This window comes from Helianthus annuus, chromosome 2 (assembly GCF_002127325.2).
Source record: "Helianthus annuus cultivar XRQ/B chromosome 2, HanXRQr2.0-SUNRISE, whole genome shotgun sequence".
Taxonomy (NCBI): domain Eukaryota; kingdom Viridiplantae; phylum Streptophyta; class Magnoliopsida; order Asterales; family Asteraceae; genus Helianthus; species Helianthus annuus.
The window spans coordinates 18,070,839-18,084,544 of NC_035434.2; the positions used below are offsets into that span (position 1 = coordinate 18,070,839).

The 13,706-nt window shown below is 42.3% G+C and overlaps 1 pseudogene; it reads right to left on the minus strand.

Moving 5' to 3' along the window:
• Positions 1-7,068, minus strand: part of LOC118484341 — a 67,637-nt pseudogene extending 60,569 nt beyond the window's left edge.
• Between the last annotated feature and the right edge of the window lie 6,638 nt (positions 7,069-13,706).

Below are 13,706 nucleotides of genomic sequence, written 5' to 3' on the forward strand. Positions count from 1 at the left end.
CAATCCGATGACCCGTAAAGCTCCCGAAAAGCTCCTTAAACTCATCAAACCTGCAAAACACCATCTTGATTAAAAGTAGGCTATTCGAATTAAAACTTACGTAAAAAACGTTAAGTTAAACAATCACAAACACCGGTTTTCAAACCACGTATCACATCCCACACTTGTCTTTTGCTTGCCTCAAGCAAATTTGTTTTTCACTTTCACGTGGGTCAAACAACGAATATACATCCCATTCCGAGACAAAGGTTAAGGTCTAATGTCATACGAAAGTTCAAACTCTTCACAATATTCAAAGTATTTAACGGTGAAGTACTTTAGGTGCACAAATGGTTACCCAAGATTAACCCGCCCGTAAAACTAACAAATCATGCATATCCCTCACAATGTGCTCTCCACTCGGTTTAAAGTTTGCTAACATGTGTAATGTGTTAGCTTTCAACAATTAATCGCTCAAAACCAAATAGAACACGTACCCGCATAGGCTTGCAACTCAATCATTCTCCACTATCGAACACAAATACTAAGCACAAGTCAAAAGGTCTTTGAGGTGTTGTAACGGGGCTAGGCGAAGGGTAGGAATAGGATATTTTTTAAGTGGTTATGGTGATGAAAAATTCGAATTTTATTACAAAAGACTATCCTAAACAAAAGCAAACCTAAACATCCACAATGGGCAAAAACTTTCGCCTTTTATTCAATAAACTACTAGTACATCTTTTTGTGTTTTTCTCACTGCTTTTTCATTCTTTTTCGTAACATTTTCTGATTTTTTTTTTTTAACAAATATAAACCACAACTATACAAACAAATACTCCTAAAATCGAATTTCCATCACACGGGTTTAAAGAAAAAGGTTTACGGTTATGGGCTATAGGGCGGTCAAATGAAAGGAGTAGGCTCAAAGTGGGCGACTAGGGGATTTATTTGGTAAGGGTAAGCAATGGTGTAAAAGAAAAAGGTTTACCTAATGCCTTAATCATTCTCGTGCTTGTATTCGGTCTATAGTCTCGAATGTATCAAAAGTTGCAAGTTCTACAATACGCGACTAATGGCCCACTCAACAATGAAACATGTAAATGTGAATCTATGATGTAGAATGGCTCAATCCTCACGTATAAGGGTATGATATGTGATATGCATACATTGCTAGTTCCTTAGGCGAATTATTCTCAAATAACCACCCACTAAATACCCGATATGCTTATTAGTTTGAACTGACCATGACAAAAGACCAAATGGTTTGTGACATCCCTCGTTGACTTGGTTACTTGTGCTTTTGAGATTGCTTTGAAAACAAGACATTTTTGAAAAATTTTTGAAATTTTCCCCCATCCCCACACTTGAGGTAAACATTGTCCTCAATGTGTAGTATTTAAATGAACGGGTCAAAATCGAAAATTTTACTACTCCCCCATCCCCACACTTGAGGTACATATTGTCCTCAATATGTAAGAACTAGAGTTTGTAAAACGCAAGGGATGTGACACGGCTAACCTCCCCAAAATTACACCCCGGAAAATAAAATACAAAATACACTCCACTTATTTGCTAACTAAAGATCAAAGGTAAAAAGAAACGTATGCACCTGGTTTTTCGCTAGTTCCTTGTGTGCTCTTCATCTTTTCACCAAGCAGTTGTCTCACGAACATAATGTACCTACAAATCTTAACCCTTGTGTAGAAGCATGCTTCTCACAACCATCAAAATTTGTTAATTGCCTAGTTCTACCACTTTTATGAAATTATTACCAAGCCATACGTTATTGTACCTTTGACTTTATGTGGAAAATATTTTACAACAACAATCAACCTAACTCACTTTCGTAGGAATCACGGTTGCATTTAGCTTATGCAACAAGCCCTTTTAAACCTCCCGATAGCTCGGGAGGACGAGTAGGTCTCGTGAGGGTTATATAGGGAACACACCCACAAAGTTCATTTAACTAGGCAATAATTAAATAAAAAACAAAAAGAAATAGCGAAAAATAATATACAACAACAACAACATAAAACATACCATACCTCTACCGCTGATATCGCTCGTTTGGATCCATGGGCGGGTTGGGTTGGTATGGATAACCAGTGAGGGCCTCGAACATCTCCCTATAGTTATCTAAGGGGCTTTGCTCCCCTTGGGGTGGTGGTTGGTACGGGATTGGAACGAAGCTAGACCCTACCGCTTCAGGCCAATGCGGAGTCGGGTCGGATGGGCCTTGAGGATAGGGAAGATCGGAGTAATTTGTCCACCCCGAGTGCTCGGCGTAGGGGAGGCCGGCTTGGTAGTCTCTATGGTGTCGCTCCTGATCATGCAACACTTTGGCGTTATTAAGCGCCATCTCTTGAGAGACATACAGGGCACTCCAACGGCGGCGGTTCAATTCTTCTTCTTGTTGTCGACGCGCCGTTTCTGCTTCTTCCCATGCCCGCCTTCGGGCTGCTTCATCCTCCTGTTGCTTTGCTAACTGTTCCATATGTGACCTTTGCATGGCTTGAAACAGTTCTTGCTCTTCCATGAACTTATTCATTCTTTCACGTTGGGCTCCTTGAGCGTCCCAATATTCTTGCATTGAAGCTCCGTAAGACCCTTGCCAAGCTTCTCTCCTTTGATTGTATTCCCGACCCTCTCCTATACACGCGGAGACATTATCATATATCTCCTGTTGCCCCCTGTCAAAGTTTTTGTAGGAGGGTACCCGTCGTCGGGTCACAAAACCTGCCACCTCAGCGTTTATCTCCCTATGTGGCCGCATATAACGTTGCCTTGGCCTTCGTGCCTCGGAGGGTTCAGCTTCCTCCTCTTCTTCCTCTTCTTCCTCCATCTCCACATCCTCTTCCTGCACGGGTGGTGCCCCGGAAGTACGAACCTCAAACTTGTTCCCCAACTCATCGGTCACCACATACCTATTTCCCGAAAACTTGACCTCTATCTTCCAATTTTTCTTCATGTAACCCCAAGTAAATTCCTCCACTGGCTTAGAAACCCATAGCGCTTCCACGGGCAAGCAATTCTGCTGCACAAGCATGGCACTAATGAGGCGTGCATACGGAATAAACCGCCTCTGAGACGACTCCCTGGTAGCCCATGTGTTCATCATGACTATGTGCCTCCACGACAGTGTCGGGGTCCCATACAATAAGGCATGCGCCACCCTGCAATCACTTACTCTCACACCCCCACGATCACCAAATCTTGCTAAAATGTTCTCAACCGAGATCCCTTGAAGGATCTTTCCCTCGAGTGACATATGCTTTCGTTTCATATCACCCCCTGGGTGGGTTGGCAAGATAACATCTACCAATTGATCTATGTCGTTGGTGTTCAAATGATTATCCAAAAAATTTTCAATGGATGGATAATCATAGGCTTGTACCCCCAAAGAATCAAACCTAGCAATACGATTCATAGTTTCAAAAGACATCGTCATGTTTCCTCGAGATGTCTTCCCCACTAACTTCCATTGCGAAGGGGGTTCACTCTTGTTGACAAGCTTCAATGTGGACAACCACTCACATACTTCTGACAAGTAAATCCGGTGAGTGTTGTCTTCACACCAATCCAATACACTCTCCCAGCCCAACCTCTCAAACATTTGTACAATCCCGATGTTCCGGAATTCTTCTACATTCACGGTCCGTTCACATATCACTCTTGTTGGAACCGGCGTGTTCACCCCATTTGTCATCTTCCATTTCCACAACTTAGCTTCTAACTTTCTATCTTGGTAGCTCGACAACTGCTTGTTCTTCTCATCTTCCCAAATTCGGGCATTTTGACTATCCCTGAACTTTGCCCATTCCCAATCTTGTCGGTATAATCTTGGATCATTTTCTGCAACAGTGCTCGGTTGTTCCCATTTCTTCGGTATTAAACCGGAAGAAGACCCAATCCCGGATGATGACGCTTGACCCGTAGTCTTTTGTCTCTTGCTTCCTGCCATGACTACAATCACAAACAAGCAAATCATCAATATAGATTCAACGTTCATTAACTCCCAAGCTTTGAACATGAAGTATGATGTTGACAATTTAATTAACGAGTATATGTAAAGTCGCCTCTTTAAACTTCCAAAATCGCTTACTTTATCATAACTTATTAATCTTTTGTCAATCTTACAATATCTTATAATTTCAACAAGAATCAACATCATATTCATGTTCAATCATGTTCATAACAGTGTAATCACTTCACTATGGTTATAACATGCTCAAATTCCATTCAAAACCACTAATCTTGCTCAAAATCATACTATCATAACATACATTGTCTAAACAACCTACTCTTAAACCAAAAAGTTTAAAATTTCGGAAGAAAAACACTAATATATAATAATCAAGCATGAATTTAAGAGGAATCCATACCTTTGATGTTGTTAGACAAGAAAAACTAAGAAAAGATGACAAGCAATCACTTTGATGAACACCCTTTCAAAAACCCTCAAGAACACGCCCAGAAATCTTGCACAATAGCAAGAATTGATGAAAACCGTGTTAGGGGTTTTGTTCGTCTTGAAAAATTACTCAAGATGGACCCAAGAATCAGAGGATTTGGTAGAAAGTTGAGAGAGTTATGGTAGCTTGAAGGGTTCTAGGGTTTGGGGAAGAAGATGGAGAAGATGAAGGAGTTGGGTGAGTTTGGAGAGAGAAGAAGCAGGGAGTTTGTGGTGAAAAGGTGATGTAAGATGGTTGGGGTTCGAGTTTGTGGTTCAAAGTAGGTTTGGAAGAGGTTTGGTGAGATGAAAATAGGTTTGAAATCGTTTTTTACATCCTTGAAACCGACCTGCAGCGGAACAGAATTGGGAGCCCGTCGCCGACGGGTCCCACCCCGTCGCCGACGGGTAGTGGATTTGAGCTGGGGACGCGACGGGTTAAGCATCTGCCGACGGCAAAAATATGCCTACGGGTCATTTGTAAGAGCCGTCGACGACGGTCATGACCCCGTCGCCGACGGGTTGTCTAAAATTTTTTTTTTTTTTTTTTTTTATAAGGAGGAAAATTATGAGGTTTTACCAAAAGGACTATGTACCTTAAAAAATCCTAAAAATTGTAAAAAAAATGTTTTTGTGATTTTTTTTTTTTTTTTTTTATAAGTTAAAATTTATACACAAATAACCGTTAACGGCCCTACCACCCCCCAAAAAGTTGTGTATTGTCCTCAATGCACCAAATCAAGTCTAAAACATACCTTGTATCTTCACGACCCGTTCGGAATGCCCGAACTTCACACAATCAAGAAAGGTTAGTATGAACCGGAAACGATTCACATCCAATTACGCAAACAATTAAATAAGTATACATAACTTTACAAAACGTGTTACCGGTCCTTTTAATTCACCTCATATGTTGGTACGCTTCCCAAGAAGCATATCAACTCCACATTTGCATCCTTTTTCTCTTCATTACCATCGAGGAATGGTTTAAGGCGGTGACCGTTAACCGTTTGCTTCGACCCGTCCTTCGGGTCCTCGATTGTGACATCTCCAAGTTTCCCGACCCGTGTTATCACATACGGGCCCATCCACTTGCTCTTGAGCTTTCCCGGGAAGTATTTAATCCTCGAATTGTAGAGCCAAACCTTTTGGCCTACTTCAAACTCTTTTGGCTTCAACTTTGCATCGTGTGCTCTCTTCATGTCATCCTTGTACTTTGAAGCACACTCGTACGCTTCTTCCCTAAGCTCCTCCAACTCACAAAGCTTCAACTTTCGCTCCTTTCCTGCATCGTCATATTTCATGTTAACCTCTTTTATAGCCCACCAAGCACGATGCACAAGTTCCACCGGCAAGTGACAATTTCGCCCATAAACTAAGCGATAAGGAGTAGTTCCAATAGGTGTTTTATGAGCCGTTCTATAGGCCCATAAAGCATCATTCAACTTTGTTGACCAATCCTTTCGGTCGGGTCGAACAGTCTTTTGCAAAATTTCTTTTATTTGCCTATTGGAAACCTCAACTTGACCGCTTGTTTGTGGGTGGTAGGGGGTAGCAATTCGATGGTCAACACCATACCGTTTCAATAGTTTGCCAAAGTTAAAATTTTTGAAATGAGATCCCCCATCACTAATGATTACCCGGGGAACCCCAAATCGAGAAATTATATTTGTTTGAACAAAATTACAAACAACGGTATGGTCATTCGTTTTGGTGGCAATCGCTTCGACCCACTTGGATACATAATCGACCGCCACCAAAATGTATAAATTGCCATGCGAATTAGGGAATGGGCCCATGAAATCGATCCCCCATACATCAAAAATATCTACAATAAGGATCGGTTGCATGGGCATTTCATCCCTTTTTGAGATACTCCCCAACTTTTGACACTCAACACAGTTTTTAGCGAAATGAAAAGCATCCTTAAAAATAGTCGGCCAATAAAGACCGCTATTTAGCACTTTGTGCCCTGTTTTGTGACCACTAAAATGGCCCCCACAAGCAAATGAATGCAAGTGCATCAAGACGCTAGGAATCTCCTCGTCGGGTATGCATCTTCGAACGACTTGATCCGGACAAATCTTGAATAAGTCCGGTTCTTCCAACGTGTAGTACTTGATTTGAGACAGGAAATGCAACCTCTTCCTTCTATCCCAATGAGCCGGTAAGTCACCTGTAACCAAATAGTTAACAATATTAGCATACCATGGTAATATTCCAACTTTTAAAATGTGCTCATCTGGAAAAGTCTCATTAATTTCTTCACGGGAAGAATCCTCTACACTCAACCGAGACAAATGGTCCGCGACCACATTCTCACTCCCTTTCTTATCTCGAATCTCCAAATCAAACTCTTGTAATAGGAGTACCCATCGTATCAACCGCGGCTTAGCATCCTTTTTCTCCATGAGGTACCTGACAGCACTGTGGTCAGAATAAATAATAACTTTGCTACCCCATATGTAAGCCCGGAATTTATCTAATGCATAAACTACCGCAAGTAGCTCTTTCTCAGTTGTTGTATAGTTAAGTTGTGCATCCGAAAGAGTCTTACTTGCGTAGTAAATGGCAACCGGCTTTTTGTCTACCCGTTGACCCAACACGGCCCCAACCGCATAGTCGCTTGCATCACACATAATTTCAAATGGTAATGACCAATTTGGTGATTGCAAGATTGGGGCTTCAACCAATTTCTGTTTCAACACATTAAAGGCATTTTCACACTGTTTGTCAAAATTAAAGTCTCGGTCTTTTAACAAAAGATTACATAGAGGTTTTGTAATATCACTAAACCCTTTTATAAACCTCCTATAAAATCCCGCATGACCTAAAAACGACCTAACACCTTTAACGGTCGTGGGATAAGGTAGAGTAGATATGACTTGTACCTTAGCACGATCAACCTCTATCCCACGACTTGACACTACGTGCCCCAACACAATTCCCTCTTGAACCATAAAATGGCTCTTTTCCCAACTTAGAACCAAACTAGTTTCAACACATCTCTTTAACACTTTATCTAATTGGTCCAAACAAGTCTCAAACGATGATCCAAAAATTGAGAAATCATCCATGAAGATTTCTAAAGACTCTCCCACCATATCGGAGAAGATACTCATCATGCACCTTTGAAAGGTGGCGGGAGCATTACATAATCCAAACGGCATCCGCCTAAATGCGAAGGTACCGTAAGGACATGTAAAGGTAGTCTTTGCTTGATCTTCCGGATGGATGGCAATTTGGTTATAACCAGAATAACCATCTAGGAAGCAATAAAATTTTTGCCCCGATAATTTCTCAACAATTTGATCAATAAACGGTAAAGGAAAATGATCTTTAGAAGTTGCGTTATTCAACTTCCTATAATCAATACAAATTCGCCACCCGGTTACCGGCCGGGTAGCTACCTCTTCACCTGCGTCATTTTTGACGACTTGTATTCCAGCTTTCTTGGGAACCGTTTGTGTTGGGCTTACCCATTGGCTATCCGAGATCGGGTAAATGATACCCGCATCAAGCCACTTCAACACCTCTTTCTTCACGACCTCCCTCATGTTCGGATTTAACCGTCTTTGCGCATCTCTAACGGGAGTCACATTCTCCTCCGTGATGATTTTGTGCATCACCACCGAGGGACTAATACCTTTCAAATCCGCGATGGTCCATCCAATCGCCGCCCGATTGGTGACCAACACCTCCATCAACTTTTTCTCTTGCTCTCTGGTTAAGTTGGATGCAATGATAACCGGGAGAGTATTGCCCTCTCCAACATAAGCATATTTGAGATGCTTTGGCAATGCTTTCAACTCAACTTCTGGAGGCTCCACTAAAGACGGCTTCAATTTAGTATCAATGCTCTCCGGTAAGCTCTCGACTTGGTGCGTCCATGTCGGTTTTCCTTCTCTAACCGCAAGCACCTCTAAACTCCTCACTTCCTCGTCCATGCTTCGTTCCACCTCCACCTGTGACCTGTCAAACACATAACAATCCTCCATTGTGTTTTCCCCATAAACGACTGTGTCGCAAAGAGGTATGCACGTGTCAACAATGTCTGCCATAAAGCATTCATCATCAACTGGAGGGTTCATAAGCCCGGAAAAAACATGCAACCTCAACCTCCGGTTTCCAAATGTCATGTCAACCGTCCCCGTTCTGCAATCAATTTGAGCATTTGCAGTTGCTAAGAACGGTCGACCCAAAATCACCGTAGGTTGCTTGGTTGGGTCCTTGGCCACATAATCAAGTACAAGAAAGTCCACCGGATAGTAAAAATCCTCGATTTTCACTATCACATCCGAAACAACTCCACGGGGTAGTTTAGGTGTCAAATCGGCTAACACCACGGTGGTGTTTGACGATTGAAGTGGACCAAATTCATATTGGTCATATAAACTACCCGGTAGGATGCTTACACTAGCACCAAGATCTAGAAGTGCCCGGTTGATTTTAAAATCGCCCACTTGAATTGAAATGATAGGCGCACCCGGATCTTGGAGCTTAGGTGGAAGTGTACCCGAAAGGATCGAACTCACATTTTCGGTTAAATCTAATTTCTTTGGAAATTTGTGAGTGCGTTTTTGGGTACACAAATCTTTCAAATACTTAGCATAAGACGGTACTTGTTTGATTGCATCCAAAAGAGGTAAATTGATTTTTACTTGTTTGAAAATTTCCAACAACTCTTCTTGTTGTGGACCTCTTTTGTTTACAACCTTTTTCGTCGGTCCCTTCAATGCTTCGGGATAAGGGGCGGTATTAACCTCCACACCCGTTTCCTTAGCCTTGGGGACGGGGATGGCCACAACGGGGGTAACATTATTCTTTTTCAAATCATTTTTGTTTTGACCCGTTTGGCCATCCTCAAGCTCATCATCACTAGCATCTTCCACCACCCCTTCAACAAATTGGGGTGGTGGTGTTTTGACACCATTATCAACAACTCTACCACTACGTAAAGTAACTTTATTAATTGGTACCTCACGTGTGTTCCTTGAATTCGACCCTTGATGCTTAGGGTTTACGGTGGTGTCACTCGGAAGCTTTCCCGTGCCTCCCTTGATTTGGGCTACTTCTTCCGCTAGTTGGCCCACTTGCTTTGCTAATGCCTCATGTGCTTTGTCTCGAATCTCATTCTCCTTCTTAGATTCTTGCATCATCGAGAGCATCACATCCATCTTTGTATTCAAGTCATTGCCACCGGTTTGGTTGTTTGACCCACCTCCGTTACCGCCTTGGTTGTTGTAATTCTTTTGGTATCCACCTTGGTACCCTTGATTGTAATTTCGTTGGTAGCCTCCTTGGTTACCACCTTGGCGGTTTTGGTATGATGACCCGCTTCCCCCTTGATTACCCGCTTGGAAATTCGGGTTCATTTGATTTGAAGCATTACCATACCGAAAGTTGGGGTGATTTCTCAAACCCGGATGGTAAGTGTTGGAGTTCATGTCATATTGCTTCCTATCTCCATACACTTGATTGACTTCTTCGGGGTAACCACTCGAACCCTTTGAACATTGCTCGGTGCTATGTCCAATATCACCACAATCCTCACATACTTCGAATTGAACCGCGTTCACCTCTTTCTTCTTTTTCAATTGAGCTATCTCCCGTTCTAAGGAGGAAATCCGATCCTTGGAATCAAGATCGGGAAGTGATCGGGAAACCGGATGCCTTTTTGCTCTATCGGCCGATTCTTTTTGCTTGGACCGTTTGCTCATCCTCTCCAAAAATTCCCAATCATCATCCTCATGGTTGCTCAAAAGGGTACCATTGCTTGTCGTCTCAAGCCGATTCCACGTCGCATCATCCAAGCCCCGTACGAAACATTTCACCAGTTCCCATTTTTCTATTTGGTGATGTGGGCATCTCCTCATTAGCTCTTTGAATCGGGTGAATGCTTCATGTAACGGCTCACTTGAAAGTTGACGAAATGACCGAATTTCATCCCTAGCATCATCGGTCTTGGCCATGGAATAGTATTCATCCAAAAATGCTTGTTGCATTTGTTCCCAAGTTCGAATACTATTGGGCGGAAGTGTAAAGAACCACTGCTTTGCCTTATCTTTCAATGAAAACTGGAATAGGCGAAGCTTCACTTCCTCTAATGCGAAATTGTGTCCTCCAATAGTGTCACAAATGGATGAGAACTCCGTCAAATGGTTGTACGGCTCATCGTTAGACCTTCCGTTGAAATGAGGAAGGATATTGATGTAATGAGGTTTACAATCAAACATCCTCCTTTCACATACTATTGGAGAATTGTTTTCGGTCACTATCGGTCGGAAACGGTCATTGACTCCCCGTGGAGGTTGTTGACGACGTTGTGGCCCGTTGACTTCTTGATCGACTTGTCTCCGATTATCCCGTCTTTCATCCCTTCGCTCCTCTCTTCGATTATCTCTCGGGTTACCACCTCCCACAAAACGAGGAATCCGGTTAGGGTTTACATTGTTGTTGTTATTGTTGTTGTTGTAAAACCCTTCATTCCGGTTTCGTCGGTTGTTGTTTTGTGGTTGACGGTTGTTCCCATAACCCTCATTTCTTCCACCTCCATAACCATATTCATCTTCCCCAACGTAATTGGCGTTTTGAGACCCAAACTCCTCATCATCATACCTTCGAGCATTATATACGTTTCCCCTATTCAAGTAACCCCAATCTTCATCATCATTGGCTCGATCATCATAATAACCCCCATCGTCCGAATTTTCCGTATGAATACTCACGTGTTCCGGCGATTGATAACCGGGAACACTATACGGTTCGTCATCGGGAATTGCATTCCTTAAATCGTCAATGTTGAAGAATGGGTCTTCATTCACGGGATTGCCGTGTTCACGGTTACCTCTTCGATCGGAGTTGACATTCCGATCATCAAGGTTAATAGGCAACGATGCTTGTCGGTGAATAGGTTGTTGCTGAGGTGTTCGTTGGGTGTTGTTGGTGTTTTGGTTTCGGAAAGGTGGAGTGGGTGGTCTTGCATTGGTGTTACCACCCGGTAGCTCTTGAGCGGGGAAAAAGGTTCCTCGGGTTTGGAATTGATTTGGGTGGAGGTTTTGGTTTGGGTTAAATTCTTGGTTGGAATTGTGGTTCGCCATTGAATCGGTTTCAATGGTCGGTGTGAGTGGTGGTGTTCGGTTGGTTTGATTAGAAGCAAGAGTTGCTTCTAACCGGCTTGCTAAGTTTCTTCTTGCGAGTCTTTCAATTTCCGGTTCGTAGACTAGAGGTGAAGTCCTCCCGGAATTTCGTGTACGCATGCACTACCTGTAACCTGCACAAGTAACACACCCCGCGTAACAAGGAAAAAGACAATACAAAAAGAAAGCAAAACAAATTAAACAGTTAATCACACAACTTCAAACAATATCCAAACACAAAGCGCACGCACTCCCCGGCAACGGCGCCAAAATTTGATCGGAGTGTCGCGCTCCGGTCAAAGATAATATTTATATACCCTAATTACCCTTAACAAATAGCTAGTGGTAGCAAGGGGTCGAACCACGAAGAGTATGTGGTTTGTGTGCGGATTTGATTGAATTATGAATAGTTGTCACTTTTATGAAGCTTGCTAACTTGTTTTTGAATATTTTGGTTTGATTGAAAGATGTGAGTTGAAATTACTAAAACGATTAACTAAAATTAACTACTAAATGCAAGAAGTGAAAATGATTGTTTAAACAATAAGAAGAAAACAAGGCTCACACCCGGTTTCAACAATTACAAGACTTAGGGTTACTATGTATTTTAATTAATTTTACTTGAAATAGTTCGTTAACGGGTCGCAATCACAAAGCTTAGGTGTCAATCGCTATCAACGTCGTAAACAACAGACCATGATACACTTCGTTACTTTGGATTAACAAATCCTACCAAGAGACAAGGCATAAATACGTGCATTCATTTCACAAAGTCAAATTTAATCATTCACTCGACAGTTTGCAAATTCAATACCAACGTAGGACAATTGTCTAAGATTCAAACGCAATTCAAGTTGTCACAAAACAATTAACAAAACATAATAAACCCTAAACCTTACAAAAGTCTACACCGGGGTGAAACCTCCAAGAAACTAGCCGCTCATGGTGTAAACGACACGATCAACGGATGCACAAGACTTCAATTGGATCATCTTTGGGGCTTGAGGATGGATGGTGGAATGATTAGGGTTTAGGAATGGTTGGTGGTGATGGATGGATTGAAGGTGGAAGGATGATTGTGATGGTGATGAGCTAGGGTTTTGATTCGGATGGTGATTTGGTTCTTGAGAGGATGGATTATTGATGGTGGTGGAATAGAGATGATAAGATGATAAAAAAATGGCTCCCCAATCAAGTTCAAAACTCAAAACAAAGTGTAACCCCCGAATTGAAGGAGCTTCCACCAATAAGAAGCGAACTAGACCCCCAAATAATCAAAAAATCCCGTTTCTGGTTTTGGCAGGCCGTCGCCGACGGCCACTACCCCGTCGGCGACGGGTCCTGGATTTTCATTGTTCACCCGACGGCTAAAGTACCTGGATACGGGTATTTCTAGCCTACGGGCATTTTAAGGGGGCGTCGCCGACGGCTTGGGGCCCGTCGGCGACGGGTTCTCCATTTTCCACTTCAGATTTTTCCTCGTTTTGCTTCCGTGTGATCCGTACTACGTTCCGGTGCTCCAGTTTTCGACCCGATGTCCCGTAAAGCTCCTTAAACTCCATCAAACCTGCAAAACACCATCTTGATTAAAAGTAGGCTATTCGGAATTAAAACTTACGTAAAAACGTTAAGTTAAACAATCACAAACACCGGTTTTCAACCACGTATCACAGTACATGAAACCTCTTCTGGTTCTGCATGCGCAAGAAATTCCTGGTAGACCACAACCTTCTTATTAATTGCAGGATCATATGGAATCTCAGCAAAGATCTTATCTTTAATGCTTGTACTTGAGACGCGAATACTTTTAATACTCAACTCTATCACGAAAGTCCCTACTTACTAACGAACTAGTTACCGGGGAGGCAACGGGGTATTAGTTGATTGCGCTATTAGGCTTGACAACCTCACACCATACCTGGGAGGACGGGCGTGAACTAATGATGTGTGTTGGTGTATATATAATTTATATGTATAATTAAGCCCTTTTTACACCTTTAGCCAAGTTCTAAATTTATAAAAACACGATATTCACTAACACTAAACACACATATGGGCAAGTGCACCCATCGTGGACGTAGTATAGTGTTGGTAAGATACAGAGGTCGTCCAAGGACACAAGAGCTTTTAATACCGGT